General features: G+C 44.3%; 1 long non-coding RNA gene across 1 annotated transcript; it reads left to right on the top strand.

The window, feature by feature from the left end:
* The first annotated feature begins 906 nt into the window (after positions 1-906).
* LOC125936328 (uncharacterized) lies at positions 907-7,044 on the top strand. Its single transcript, XR_007462004.1, has 3 exons — positions 907-1,052; positions 5,291-5,364; positions 6,936-7,044. It is a non-coding gene; the product is annotated as an uncharacterized LOC125936328 (long non-coding RNA).
* Positions 7,045-16,021: the final 8,977 nt, after the last annotated feature.

Below are 16,021 nucleotides of genomic sequence, written 5' to 3'. Positions count from 1 at the left end.
CTCTGCTCCCCAGGGGAAGCAGAGTCAGGCGCTGCACCCGCCTCCTAAAAGTGCACTGGGACATCTCCCTGCCTCCTCCACCAGCCTCACCCCTCCCCCACACCAGCCCCACCCTCACCCCTCTGGCCCACCACCACTCAGCTTTCTCTACCTGGCAGTTTCCTCTTCCTTTCATCTCTGTGTTTCCAGTAACTGATTGTTTGCTTACTGAGCTGAAATGAACTTCAAATGCTTGTTTAAAATGATCTGTCAATAAAACATGTAGCTTGAAGCGCTTCATAAACTCTAAAAATTCATGCACAGGCAGCATCAGCCTTTTGATTCGTTTTTTTGGCCTCTTAACAACCACTCAAATCTGTGGCAACAGCTGAAAGAAGATTCCAGTTACCAAGCACCAGGGCTTCCTCTGGATTTGACTTCAGCCTGAGCTCTCTTGAAACGCAGATCTGCATCCCTTTTTCTGAGACAGGAAGGAACCTGAAGGAACTCTCTCAGTAAATTATTAATAACTCATCCAAGCTCCGCTGGGAACAAACCACTCTGAGAGCAGGCACTATTGTTATATGGGTGCAGACCGGCAGAGGTGTCAGCCGCAGGGCATTCCTACCTCATATTTCTTTGCCTCCACATCCTGGAATCCCCACAGGCCCTGGAGAAATGGTGAATGTCCAGAATGGAGCATGAACCAGTTCATATCCCATCCCACATAGCCTTCTTACAATGTAATATAACGTTGACACTCCTCCATCAAGAAATGGAGTCTCTGTTCCCTCCTCTTGAACTTAAGCAGAACTTTGTACTCCTTGAGCAATAGAATGGAGTGGATTGATGCTACACAACTTTTGGGACAAGGTCATAAAAGTTACCATGGTTTCCATCTTGCTCTCTTTCTCCAGACCTGCACTTTGGAGTCTGAGCTGACATGTAAGAAGTCCAACTACCCTGAAACTGCCCTACTGGAGAGACCAGATAGAGAGACACATGGAGAGAGAGGTTAGAGGAGCCCTCAGATCTTGAATCTTCCCAGCATCGACAAGCAAGCCTGTGAGTGGGTGAGCACGTGATGTTTCTTTCTTTTTTTTAATGTTTATTTATTTTTGAGAGACGGAGAGTGAGCAGGGGAGGGGCAGAGAGAGAGGGAGACACAGAATCCGAAGCAGGCTCCAGGCTCCAGGCTCCAAGCTGTCAGCTCAGAGCCTGACACAGGGCCTGAACTCATGAAGTATGAGATCATGACCTGAGCCAAAGTCGTACACTTAACCAACTGGGCCACCAAGGCACCCCGAGTGATATTTCAAATGATTCCAGCACCGGGCTTCAAGCTGCCCCACCAAGGTGAGTCTCCCCACTGTGCCCTGTCTGAATTCCTGACTCACAAAATCTGTGATCATTATAAATGGTAGTTTATATCACTAAATTTTGGAATAATTTGTTAAGCAGCCAAAGCAATTAGAATTCAGTTTGATCTCAAACTATAAAGTAGAACCTACTGTTACCAAGGTGACTGCAAATATCCAATTGATTCATTATGAGCTGATTTTATTAATCCTTCTCTCAGAGTTATGGGATTCTCAAAAGATGCTGAATTCACCAACAAAGCCTTGGTTACCAGCTTGGGTCAGTTCATGATCTGTATGCTCTTCACCTGAAAGGGGTTTCAGGCCTCCTAATTATTGTTCTATATCACTAAGACTTCAAGCAAAATAGATAGGAGATGGCTATCCTGCCAGAGATGCTGGAAGAAGGCAACCCTTTTACAGAGGGACTTCCTTATAAAAAATTGTTTTGCTAGGTAATAATTGGATGCATGCATTTTAAATTGTTCCCTTAATCAATCAACTAGGAACCCATCATGTGCCCAGTATTGGGTGCTGTGAAGAACCTATCATTCCAGACCTCTGTATGAGGCTTAATGTTTTCAGTTATAAGAAATAGAAAACGCTATTACAAATGACTTTAAGCAAGAGGAAAATTTAACTTACACGACAAGAAGTCCAGAGGAGGGCAGCTCCAGAGTAGATTCATTCAGTGGCACAATGATGTCATCAAAGACCAACGTTACTTCCACCTTTCTGCTCTACTATCCTCGGTGGGTCCTGCTCAGACTAACTTGCCTCATGGTCCCAATATAGCTGCCACAGTTCCAGGCATCAACAGGCATACAAGACAATGACCAGAAGGAGAAAAGGGACTATTTCTTTGGTATCTATTTCTTGACTTAAACTACTTATGGTTTACCCTGTGGAGCTGGACATGGGACCTCTCTGAAGACGTGGAAGGTGGACAGCAGGAAGTAGAACATAGGCCTCATCCAACAGTGTCTGCTCCAAACTCAATCTGGTTAGGGAAGATAGGACTAACAAATGAGACACCTAGACTCCAGTTACACTCTCTCACAGTACTTGAAGTTTCTCTCTGGCTGCTTCCTCCTTCCTGAGGATACCATAAGAGTGTCCATTCATAGTTCTGGCTACAATGTCCTCAGCTCCTTAGAGAAAATCCATGACTCAAAGAGCTCAAAATCTAAGTATCTTTCCTAACAATCACCTGCTGGAGTACATGAGCACCTTTTGTTCAGGACAAAATGCCTGGGGAAATAAAGTAGGATTCCTATCTTGATTGACACTCCTTGTGGGAAGAGCTGGTTTGCAGACCATTGCCTGTGGAGAAATGGGAAAGGCCAGGAAGGGGAAGTTGGGAAGGCATCTGCCATTTCTCAAGCTGTGGAGAGAGGCTGCCACTCGTCTCTTGGAGGAGGGAACTGGAAGGCCAAATCCAGGCCACCACACTCTTGCATATGATGCACAAACGAAGAATGGTTTTTACATTTTTTTATCGCTGGAAAAAACCAAAAGAAGACTATTTCATGACAAGTGAAAATTGTGTAAAATTCCAATTTCAGTGGCCATAAATGAAGTTTTTTGGAACACAGCTGTGCCTGTGTATTTACATATTGCATATGGCTATTTTCCCACTACAACAGCAAAATTAAGTAGCTATGACTCAGACCAAATGGCCCCTGGAACATTAACATATTTACTGTCTGGCCCTTTGCATTAAAAGTGTGCTGTCCCCTAGGGCACCTGGGTGGCTCAATCAGTTAAGCATCCAACTTCAGCTCAGGTGGTGATCTTGCAGTTCGTGGGTTCAAGCTCTGCATGGAGCTCTCTGTGGTCAGTGTGGAGCCCGCTTTGGATCGTCGGTCTCCTTCTCTATCTGCCCCTCCCCTGCCTGCTCGCGCTCTCTCTCTCTCTCTCTCTCAAAAATAAATAAACATTTTTTAAAAAGTGTGCTGACCCCTGACTTGGAGTAAAAGTCCTGATGAGGCCCCCAGATATGGGGGGGGGGGGGGTGGGGGCAGGGGAGAAGGGGTATGCCTAGAGCCTCCAGAGCTACCAGCCCTCTGCCCCTTTGCAGGCAAGGCTCTTTCTTCCCATTTGAGCAAGAAAGGAACATTCCATCTAATCCATTTAGAACAAGGTTCTCAGACTGGCTGCACATTAGAATCACCAAGGAGCTTTTCTTTTTAATGTTTATTTGTTTACTTTGTTTTTTTAAAAAAAAAAATTTTAATATTTGTTTATTTTTGAGAAAGAGAGAGAGAGAGAGAGAGTGAGAGCAGGAGAGGGGTGGAGAGAGGGAGACACAGAATCTGAAGCAGGCTCCAGGCTCTGAGTTGTCAGCACAGAGCCCGACATGGGGCTTGAACTCACGAGCTGTGAGATCATGACCTGAGACAAAGTCAGACGTTTAACTGACTGAGCCACCCAGGCACCCCTATTTATTTTGAAGGAAAGAGAGAGCACGGAGGAGGGGCAGAGAGAGAGGAGAGACAGAATCCCAAGCATGCTCTATGCTGTCAGTGCACAGCCTGATGCAGGGCTCGGTCTCATGAACTGCGAGGTCATGACCTGAACTGAAATCAAGTCGGACGCTTAACCGAGTGAGCCACCCAGGTGCCCCTCACCTAGAAGCCTTTTAAAAATACCAATCATGGTGCCCCCCTCCAAAACCAATTAAAGCAAAATCTCTGGGGATGGGCCCAGGTATCCATGTCTTTCAAAAAACTCCCACATGATTGCAAAGTGCAGTCAAGTTCGAGAACCACGGCTAGAGGCTTGTTTACCAAAATCAGGCCTAGTCTCTGGAGCTTTGTCCAAGCGCACCTGTCACCCACCCTTAGGCAGATGTTTTGGAAACAGCACAGGCCGCCATGCTAGGGTGAAGCAAGGCAATAAGACAAGGCAAAGCAAGCCGTGGTTAACCCCGTTTTTACAGGTGCACTGTCAAATGACCTCACCTGTGTACAGGTGAGTTCCACAGGTTTCCTGGGAGGAGGAGCCCTTGCCACCAGAGATCCCCACATATGACAGAAGACATACAGTGTCTTACCCTAACTGCCACTCACTGGTTTACTTTCCTCCACCTAAGAGGGGGCAAACAAGAGCCTGGTATCTGCCTCACCCAGGGACAGTGTGGATGCACGTGTTTCTCCATGACACCAGAGACCTCCCTTCTCCTTGGCATGTAGCTGAAGATGAACCACATGCCTTCTTTCCTTCATTCCCTCACTCAACAGCTATTTACAAGCACCAACACTTACTACACACTGAGGATTTTTCAAATACAGTGACGAATAAGCACCCCAAAAGAGCTCATAGACCAGGGGAAGAGAATCAGCCAAATTAACCCAAAGTAGGAAACGCTGGAAAAGAATCAGTTTGGGGAGGAGTCCTTAGTTCTGTTCTGGAAAGTTAACGTTTGAGATGGCTTATGGATATCCTGGTGAAGATGTCTCGTTTGTTTGTATGTTTGAATCTGGAGTTCAACGAAAAAGTCAAAGCTGAAGATATTAATTAGGGAGTCATCAGCATATTGGTGGCACTTGGTAATATGCAGATGAGACCAAGGGGACAGGGAAGGGGCTGCCAGAAGGTTTAAAAGCAAACCAGAAGAGGGCATATCAGGGAAGCTAAAAGGGGTGGTTATTTCCAGCAGGAGGAGGGAGGTAACCCTGTTGGATGCTGATAAACAGTCCAGTAAGAGGACAAACAGAAGAGTGACCACTGTGTTGGCAGCATGGACGTTATTGCCAACCCAGACACAGCTGCTTCAGTGAAACAGTAGAGGCAGAAGCCAGACAGAGGTGGGCTGAAGAGCAAATGTGAGGTGACCGAGCGAAGGCAGGGAGTATAGACAACTCCCTAGAAGGTTTTCACCAAGAGGGAGCAAAGAACTAGATGGCAGGAGGATGCATGGTCAAAATGAATATATTTTGTTTTGTTTTAAGGTGAGCTATATTAGAGGACGTTTATACTTTGGGAAACGGATCCAGGAGAAAGAAGACTGATGTGTTGAAAGAAGGTGAGTCAAGCACAGGAGTGAAGTTGCTGAGAAAGGGAGGAATCCAGGCAAAAATGGGCAGACTCCCCTCTGTGGTGAGAGGGAAGATGGATAATGTGAGTACGGGTCCGAAGAGGCCGGTAGATCGGATGGCAGAAAGATGTAGGAGTTTCTGTCCAAGTCCTTCAATTCTCTTTGAATTAAGAGGTAAGTTTCATCAGCAGAGGCAGGCAGGGGAAGACACAGAGGAGTTTTAAGAAAAGAGAAGAGACTATTCACCACCTTGGTGAATTTAAAAGCCACCATACTAGGGCAACATAATGGGGTATCTAGACTGCGGTGAATGCTCATTTAAGGTAAGGGGTCATGACATTGAAATGGGGGGAAAAATAACCCCATTGTGTGATTCACCTACACGTTGCACTACATTCAGCTGCAACGAGGTGAATAGTTGGGTTCAACTACAGCTGTGATTGTGCAAGGAAAATGTAAGAGAAGAGAAGGAGTGGTTATGATCAATTGCTGATTCTAGAGTAGACAAGAAAGGAAGTGAGGCCAAAGGGAGAGAGGAATAATGACAGAACCATAGGGGCAATGGACGGGTGGTCCTGAGGGGATCAGGGAATTCTTCAGTGTGGGTGCCAGAGAGCCAGAGGAAGACTAGATCATTCTCAGGGAAGAGAATCCTTGAAACCAAATTTTAGACTAAGAGCAGTTGCTGGTGACGGTGTGATCTAGGTAACCAAGACAGTGGAAGGCGAAGCTGGGTTGCAGAAAGATTTTTGGAGGTGAGGTCAAGGAATGAAGAAGCCAGGGTGTTGGATGGATCATGCAAATAGATGCATTACCTTATTTTACCCCCACAACAACTCTCGAATTGTCCCAGTTGACAGATGAGGAAACAGCCCCAGAGATATGCAGCAATTTGCCCAATGTAACATGACTAATAACTTCCAGAGAACCTGGGCTCCCTTGACCTCTAGTTCAGGGCCCGCTCAGCTTCCTGTGTCACAGATCCAAAGCTCAGCAGAGCCAGCTCCCTAATTTTCACTTTGGATGAAAATCCAACTTTAAAGCTTTGGCAGGTATCGCTTTTCCTGACTCCTGGGCATTTGGCATTGGTTAGTGTATGTTTCCAGAGATACTTTTCTGCATGGAGGCTAAAAATGGGGAATATATTTCTGTTTGACTAAGAAACATGTAATCCCAAGGCCTCTACGCATTTTTTTAAGCTTCCAAATAACAGCGATCTATGCAAGTGGGAGAGACAGGAAAGCACTGAGTTGTTTGAAAACATGATCCCAAGAGGAGGAAAAAAGGATTTTCCAAGGCTCTCCCACACTGAGTGGAGCTCTGTATTTCAGAGGACCTGGGGGCCCTTATGTCTCACAAGTCAGAAGCTTTGCCCTGGAGTCCTGTATGTGCACAGATAGGCACAGTGGAATCAGCCCTGGTGGCCTTGAAAGCCACATTCAACATCATCAGGGGTCTTTGCTGTGGCAAAGCCTTCAACACATGACTCTGGAGGAAAAGAAGATGTTCCATAGCCCTCATCACTATCAGAAATGACCTTGTTAATTGCTTACATGTAGGTACTTCTATGTATGTTCCATGGAGTCAAGGACATTGGTTACTGCTGGATCCCCAACTCTTACAACAGTGTCTGGCACACAGAAGGAGGTCAGTAAATATTCTTTGAGTGGATATAGTACAGTTTCCAAGTCAGACCTATTATGTTAGCTACCAGCAAGACAAAGGGTACTGTCCTCTCGTTGGTCATGGGGTAAGGAAAGCCAGGTAGCCAGCTTTAGTCAGCTACCCAGTGGCCAAAGGTTATTGCCATGTGGTCATAGAGGAGGTCAAGGGCATCTGCCCTATTCATATCTCTCCCCAGGGTTTTTGACATTTATTTGTTTGTTGTCAGTAATGAGTACTATAAAGAACTTCTTTGACAAATGGCCCATTTCATTAAAGTCACCAAATATCTTTTCTATCCAAATCTTATATAAGCAATAATTATTAGTAACGGCTATTATTTACTGATTGACCACAATGTGCCACACATATATTATCTCATCAAGTTCTTAAAACAACTTTTAGATCTGTACTATTATCCCTGTTTTACTGGTAAAGAAACTGAGGCTTGGAGAAGGTAAGAAACTTGGCCTACGGCATATAGCTCTTAAGCAATGGACACAAGATGTGAGTCAAGTGAGCCCAAAGCCCATGCTCTTAACCACCATGCTGTACTGTCTCTCACAAGGTAACAAAATCAGTGAATTGCCTTTTTTTCCTCCTTATATCAACATTCCACAAGGAGGGACATCTAGCTCAAATCCTGTCATACCTGGATTACTCAGTTATTTGCTGGTAGGCAGCAAAACTGCCTTTCTGGGTTGACTGGGCCACAAAGGTCATCTCTTCCTGGTGTGCTAGTACATCAGACCAGAACTAAAGTGGTGACCAGCCATGGGAACACTTAACTGCCCAAGAATAACGCAGATGGAAGCAGCAGGGTGAAAGGAAAGTGTGTTTTCTATCCATTTGTGGTCTTCCCTCTATGGGTCTGCCTCCCCTTCTCGCACTTGTCTTGGAAGGAGATGGGCATAGGTGAATTAATTCACAGGAACGTTCCAGTGCTCTAGGAAGGTACTTTTTCAAGGCCTCTAAAGCAATCATCTAAATCATCTTAATGATACCTTCATTAGGTCATGTGTCCATTCCACCACCTAAGAAAGACCAAGGCCCACCCAAATTCTTCTTGATGATATTTTCAGTAACAAAGTTACCTGTTACCAATGGCTCCTGGCATTCTCTAAGGAAGTGATTCTCCTGTCAGGGTAAAGAAGAAAAATCTGTTCTCTCCTGTTAAATTGCTGGTTTCCTATGATAGCTTGGTAGCTGTTGCCACATCCGGCATCCCTCTCTTCCCTTGAGCCCTCAGACCTTACCAGGTAAACCAGCACATTAACTCCTACCAGTGCCATCCCTGTCCCACTGGAGGGCAATGAACTCTGGAACTCCCATCTGAAGGGAGTCAGAGTTCAGACTGATTTAGAAAGGATGAGGGTCTTTCAGTGTCCATTTTTTAGAAAAGGCTTTTGCAAATTCCACCCTCTCAGAAGACCCATCCCACACTGCTTTTTTAGTGGCCACCTCAGAGGAAGCCATGGAGTGGCCCTCCGCTTTCTGTCAGGGTTGACAGTCCAAAATCAATCTCTCATCTGCTCCACTGGCAGTGCACACAATTTTGGGTGCCAACAAAGTGGTAGTTTAGCTGAAGGGGTTCGAGCGGAAAGGAAAAGATACATAACTGCAGCTGTGCTGAGTCATGACATCAGGGTCTGGAAAGTGAAAAAGGTATGGAATGGAGAAAGGGGAAGGGTGTTTATTTGGAAACCATCTCACACAGTCCAAATTAAACAGGCTGCTTTTTCAAGTCCACTTTCCATCTCTGGCCCTTCTCTCTGCTAGTTCTTACCTCTCCTAAGATCCCTCTCTCTTAATTCAACATCTCACTTTCATGAGTCCAGGGGGTTCTTCTGATCCTCCAAGGCCTGAGATGTCCGCATAAACTACTATCACTTGTCTCCTAAAATGCCAAGAACAGATCAAGGTTCACATTTGCTCTTTGAAGTCTTTCCTAAAATTGCCGTCATCTCTAATTTCTCCCCTTTCTCCCCAGTCCTGAAACTTACTGACTCAATTATCAATTTGAGCACTCGAGCCTCTATTCAGCCTAACAGAGACTATTGCTCTTTTCATCTTGACCATTCTCAGATTGTTTCACGTATGTATCTTATCTTCCTGGGAAAACTGTAAGCTCTCTGGGGTCTAGGACTGCGTCATGTAGTCCTTTTGTATGTGACACTGTGTATCCTTGTGGTTCTCAATACAGAGGAAGAACTTAAATTTATGAAGCTGCATTGAGCTAAACAGAATTAAAGAGGGGCACATTAGCAAAACAAGAAGCCACTGGACATTCATCAGGAAAATGGTTAGTGGCCTCCAATTTCAGGTGAATAAATCCTAGAATGAGCTCAAAGTGTGTGCCACAATGACACATGGGCCAGTACCTGTTATAACAGATACAATAGGTAAGCTGATAAAGAGTTCCAAGGCTGGATTCAGTGGCTGCACACGGAATGGGGAAAAGGAGGAAGATCCATACTTCATTTGGACCAAGGCTCAACACCAAACCGTAGGCCAAGCCATACTGCCAAAATGGCAGAGCTTCCCTGGAGTAGGTGCTGGGTTCACAGGACTTGCTGCTCACAAATTGATTTTTGCACTATTTTAGATCTCCATGATCATCCAGTTTTCAAGGAACATTTAACCTCAACCATTGCCTATGTTGAAGAAAAAGTAATTCATCAATTTGTCTAATTGGGAATTTAACTGACAGCTCTAAGATTTGGGGTCTCCTCCCAGGAATTGGAACTATGACTCCTGGTTCTCTCACTAGCATATATGAGCTCTGAAAGGACCTTCTTTCTACTGGCCTCCCTTACAGATATTAGCAAGAAGGAATTTTCTAGCTACTTTATGATGGGAAGAAATCAGCAACCTGAGAAAAGGCAGAGCTCTCTAGAGTATCCAGTGAGGTTAATGGAAGACTTGGGAGTATCTTTCAGAGCTAGGGAAGGACTTTAGCAAGCACCGGCTCCACCACTGGTTTATAGGCCAGGAGTCTGAGGCCCTGGCACTTCTGTGACCTCCCCAAGGTCATAGCTTGACAACAATGTTCTTGGCTTCAGTCTTTTAACCTCCAGTCCCAGGTTTTCCCAGAACATCAGGAGGAAAAGAATGTGAAGAATAAAAAAGTGAGGTAAAACTCTGTGGCAAAATTTGATTGGCGAGATAGGATTTCACTTAGATGTGGAATCTAAAAAGACAAAACAAACAAACAAAAAACAACAACAAAGGAGTTCCGGAAGATGGCGGTGTAGGAGGACGCGGGGCTCACAACGCGTCCTGCTGATCACTTAGATTCCACCTACACCTGCCTAAAGAACCCAGAAAACCGCCAGAGGATTAGCAGAAGGGAGTCTCCGGAGTCAAGTGCAGACTAGAGGCCCACGGAAGAGGGTAGGACGGGCGGCGAGGCAGTGCGCGCTCCACGGACTGGCGGGAGGGAGCCGGGGCGGAGGGGCGGCTCGCCGGCCAAGCAGAGCCCCCGAGTCTGGCTGGCAAAAGCGGAGGGGGCGGACAGACTGTGTTCCGACAGCAAGCGCGACTTAGCGTCTGGGAGGTCAGAAGTTAACAGCTCTGCTCGGAAAGCGGGAAGGCTGGAGGACAAAGGGAGGGAGAGCTGCTGAGCCCCCGGACGGCAGAGCTCAGCTTGGCGGGGAACAAAGGCGCCAGCGCCATCTGCCCCGCCCATCCCCCAGCCAAAATCCCAAAGGGAACCAGTTCCTGCCAGGGAACTTGCTCGCTCCGCGCAAACACCCAACTCTGTGCTTCTGCGGAGCCAAACCTCCGGCAGCGGATCTGACTCCCTCCCGCTGCCACAGGGCTCCTCCTGGAGTGGATCACCTAAGGAGAAGCGAGCTAAGCCTGCCCCTCCACCCCCCGTGCACCTTGCCTACCCACCCCAGCTAATACGCCAGATCCCCAGCAACACAAGCCTGGCAGTGTGCAAGTAGCCCAGACGGGACATGCCACCCCACAGTGAATCCCGCCCCTAGGAGAGGGGAAGAGAAGGCACACACCAGTCTGACCGTGGCCCCAGCAGTGGGCTGGGGGCAGACATCGGGTCGGACTGCGGCCCCGCCCACTAACTCCAGTTATACACCACAGCACAGGGGAAGTGCACTGCAGGTCCTCACCACGCAAGGGACTCTCCAAAATGACCAAACGGAAGAATTCCCCTCAGAAGAATCTCCAGGAAATAACAACAGCTAATGAACTGATCAAAAAGGATTTAAATAATATAACAGAAAGTGAATTTAGAATAATAGTCATAAAATTAATCGCTGGGCTTGAAAACAGTATACAGGACAGCAGAGAATCTCTTGCCACAAAGATCGAGGGACTAAGGAACAGTCACGAGGAGTTGAAAAACGCTTTAAACGAAATGCAAAACAAAATGGAATCCACGATGGCTCGGCTTGAAGAGGCAGAGGAGAGAATAGGTGAACTAGAAGATAAAGTTATGGAGAAAGAGGAAGCTGAAAGAAAGAGAGATAAAAAAATCCAGGAGTATGAGGGGAAAATTAGAGAACTAAGTGATACACTAAAAAAAAATAATATACGCATAATTGGTATCCCAGAGGAGGAAGAGAGAGGGAAAGGTGCTGAAGGGGTACTTGAACAAATTATAGCTGAGAACTTCCCTGAACTGGGGAAGGAAAAAGGCATTGAAATCCAAGAGGCACAGAGAACTCCCTTCAGACGTAACTTGAATCGATCTTCTGCACGACATATCATAGTGAAACTGGCAAAATACAAGGATAAAGAGAAAATTCTGAAAGCAGCAAGGGATAAACGTGCCCTCACTTATAAAGGGAGACCTATAAGACTCGTGACTGATCTCTCCTTTGAAACTTGGCAGGCCAGAAAGGCTTGGCACGATATCTACAGTGTGCTAAACAGAAAAAATATGCAGCCGAGAATCCTTTATCCAGCAAGTCTGTCATTTAGAAAAGAAGGAGAGATAAAGGTCTTCCCAAACAAACAAAAACTGAAGGAATTTGTCACCACGAAACCAGCCCTACAAGAGATCCTAAGGGGGATCCTGTGAGACAAAGTACCAGAGACATCACTACAAGCATAAAACATACAGACATCACAATGACTCTAAACCCATATCTTTCTATAATAACACTGAATGTAAATGGATTAAATGCGCCAACTAAAAGACATAGGGTATCAGAATGGATAAAAAAACAAGACCCATCTATTTGCTGTCTACAAGAGACTCATTTTAGATCTGAGGACACCTTTAGATTGAGAGTGAGGGGATGGAGAACTATTTATCATGCTCCTGGAAGCCAAAAGAAAGCTGGAGTAGCCATACTTATATCAGACAAACTAGACTTTAAATTAAAGGCTGTAACAAGAGATGAAGAAGGGCATTATATAATAATCACAGGGTCTATCCACCAGGAAGAGCTAACTATTATAAATGTCTATGTGCCAAATACCCGAGCCCCCAGATATATAAAACAATTACTCATAAACATAAGCAACCTTATTGATAAGAATGTGGTCATTGCAGGGGACTTTAACACCCCACTTACAGAAATGGATAGATCATCTAGACACACAGTCAATAAAGAAACAAGGGCCCTGAATGATACATTGGATCAGATGGACTTGACAGATATATTTAGAACTCTGCATCCCAAAGCAACAGAATATACTTTCTTCTCGAGTGCACATGGAACATTCTCCAAGATAGATCATATACTGGGTCACAAAACAGCCCTTCATAAGTTTACAAGAATTGAAATTATACCATGCATACTTTCAGACCACAATGCTATGAAGCTTGAAATCAACCACAGGAAAAAGTCTGGAAAACCTCCAAAAGCATGGAGGTTAAAGAACACCCTACTAACGAATGAGTGGGTCAACCAGGCAATTAGAGAAGAAATTAAAATATACATGGAAACAAACGAAAATGAAAATACAACAATCCAAACGCTTTGGGATGCAGCGAAGGCAGTCCTGAGAGGAAAATACATTGCAATCCAGGCCTATCTCAAGAAACAAGAAAAATCCCAAATACAAAATCTAACAGCACACCTAAAGGAAATAGAAGCAGAACAGCAAAGGCAGCCTAAACCCAGCAGAAGGAGAGAAATAATAAAGATCAGAGCAGAAATAAACAATATAGAATCTAAAAAAACTGTAGAGCAGATCAACAAAACCAAGAGTTGGTTTTTTGAAAAAATAAACAAAATTGACAAACCTCTAGCCAGGCTTCTCAAAAAGAAAAGGGAGATGACCCAAATAGATAAAATCATGAATGAAAATGGAATGATTACAACCAATCCCTCAGAGATACAAACAATTATCAGGGAATACTATGAAAAATTATATGCCAGCAAATTGGACAACCTGGAAGAAATGGACAAATTTCTAAACACCCACACTCTTCCAAAACTCAATCAGGAGGAAATAGAAAGCTTGAACAGACCCATAACCAGCGAAGAAATTGAATCGGTTATCAAAAATCTCCCAACAAATAAGAGTCCAGGACCAGATGGCTTCCCAGGGGAGTTCTACCAGACAGTTAAAGCAGAGATAATACCTATCCTTCTCAAGCTATTCCAAGAAATAGAAAGGGAAGGAAAACTTCCAGACTCATTCTATGAAGCCAGTATTACTTTGATTCCTAAACCAGACAGAGACCCAGTAAAAAAAGAGAACTACAGGCCAATATCCCTGATGAATATGGATGCAAAAATTCTTAATAAGATACTAGCAAATCGAATTCAACAGCATATAAAAAGAATTATTCACCATGATCAAGTGGGATTCATTCCTGGGATGCAGGGCTGGTTCAACATTCGCAAATCGATCAACGTGATACATCACATTAACAAAAAAAAAGAGAAGAACCATATGATCCTGTCAATCGATGCAGAAAAGGCCTTTGACAAAATCCAGCACCCTTTCTTAATAAAAACCCTTGAGAAAGTCGGGATAGAAGGAACATACTTAAAGATCATAAAGGCCATTTATGAAAAGCCCACAGCTAACATCATCCTCAACAGGGAAAAACTGAGAGCTTTTTCCCTGAGATCAGGAACACGACAGGGATGCCCACTGTCACCGCTGTTGTTTAATATAGTGCTGGAAGTTCTAGCATCAGCAATCAGACAACAAAAGGAAATCAAAGGCATCAAAATTGGCAAAGACGAAGTCAAGCTTTCGCTTTTTGCAGATGACATGATATTATACATGGAAAATCCGATAGACTCCACCAAAAGTCTGCTAGAACTGATACATGAATTCAGCAAAGTTGCAGGATACAAAATCAATGTGCAGAAATCAGTTGCATTCTTATACACTAACAATGAAGCAACAGAAAGACAAATGAAGAAACTGATCCCATTCACAATTGCACCAAGAAGCATAAAATACCTAGGAATAAATCTAACCAAAGATGTAAAAGATCTGTATGCTGAAAACTATAGAAAGCTTATGCAGGTAATTGAAGAAGATATAAAGAAATGGAAAGACATTCCCTGCTCATGGATTGGAAGAATAAATATTGTCAAAATGTCAATACTACCCAAAGCTATCTACACATTCAATGCAATCCCAATCAAAATTGCACCAGCATTCTTCTCGAAACTAGAACAAGCAATCCTAAAATTCATATGGAACCACAAAAGGCCCCGAATAGCCAAAGTAATTTTGAAGAAGAAGACCAAAGCAGGAGGCATCACAATCCCAGACTTTAGCCTCTACTACAAAGCTGTCATCATCAAGTCAGCATGGTATTGGCATAAAAACAGACACATAGACCAATGGAATAGAATAGAAACCCCAGAACTAGACCCACAAACGTACGGCCAACTCATCTTTGACAAAGCAGGAAAGAACATCCAATGGAAAAAAGACAGTCTCTTTAACAAATGGTGCTGGGGGAACTGGACAGCAACATGCAGAAGGTTGAAACTAGACCACTTTCTCACACCATTCACAAAAATAAACTCAAAATGGATAAAGGACCTGAATGTGAGACAGGAAACCATCAAAACCTTAGAGGAGAAAGCAGGAAAAGACCTCTCTGACCTCAGCCGTAGCAATCTCTTACTCGGCACATCCCCAAAGGCAAGGGAATTAAAAGCAAAAGTGAATTACTGGGACCTTATGAAGATAAAAAGCTTCTGCACAGCAAAGGAAACAACCAACAAAACTAAAAGGCAACCAACGGAATGGGAAAAGATATTTGCAAATGACACATCGGACAAAGGGCTAGTATCCAAAATCTATAAAGAGCTCATCAAACTCCACACCCGAAAAACAAATAACCCAGTGAAGAAATGGGCAGAAAACATGAATAGACACTTCTCTAAAGAAGACATCCAGATGGCCAACAGGCACATGAAAAGATGTTCAACGTCGCTCCTTATCAGGGAAATACAAATCAAAACCACACTCAGATACCACCTCACGCCAGTCAGAGTGGCCAAAATGAAGAAATCAGGAGACTATAGATGCTGGAGAGGATGTGGAGAAACAGGAACCCTCTTGCACTGTTGGTGGGAATGCAAATTGGTGCAGCCGCTCTGGAAAGCAGTGTGGAGGTTCCTCAGAAAATTAAAAATAGACCTACCCTATGACCCAGCAATAGCACTGCTAGGAATTTATCCAAGGGATACAGGAGTACTGATGCATAGGGGCACCTGTACCCCAATGTTTATAGCGGCACTCTCAACAATAGCCAAATTATGGAAAGAGCCTAAATGTCCATCAACTGATGAATGGATAAAGAAATTGTGGTTTATATACACAATGGAATACTACGTGGCAATGAGAAAAAATGAAATATGGCCTTTTGTAGCAACATGGATGGAACTGGAGAGTGTGATGCTAAGTGAAATAAGCCATACAGAGAAAGACAGATACCATATGGTTTCACTCTTATGTGGATCCTGAGAAACATAACAGGAACCCATGGGGGAGGGGAAGGAAAAAAAAAAAAAAAAAAAGAGGTTAG

The sequence above is a fragment of the Panthera uncia genome (genome assembly GCF_023721935.1).
Source record: "Panthera uncia isolate 11264 chromosome A3 unlocalized genomic scaffold, Puncia_PCG_1.0 HiC_scaffold_11, whole genome shotgun sequence".
In the NCBI taxonomy this organism is placed as follows: Eukaryota; Metazoa; Chordata; class Mammalia; order Carnivora; family Felidae; genus Panthera; species Panthera uncia.
This window is presented reverse-complemented; position numbering and strand designations above follow the sequence as displayed.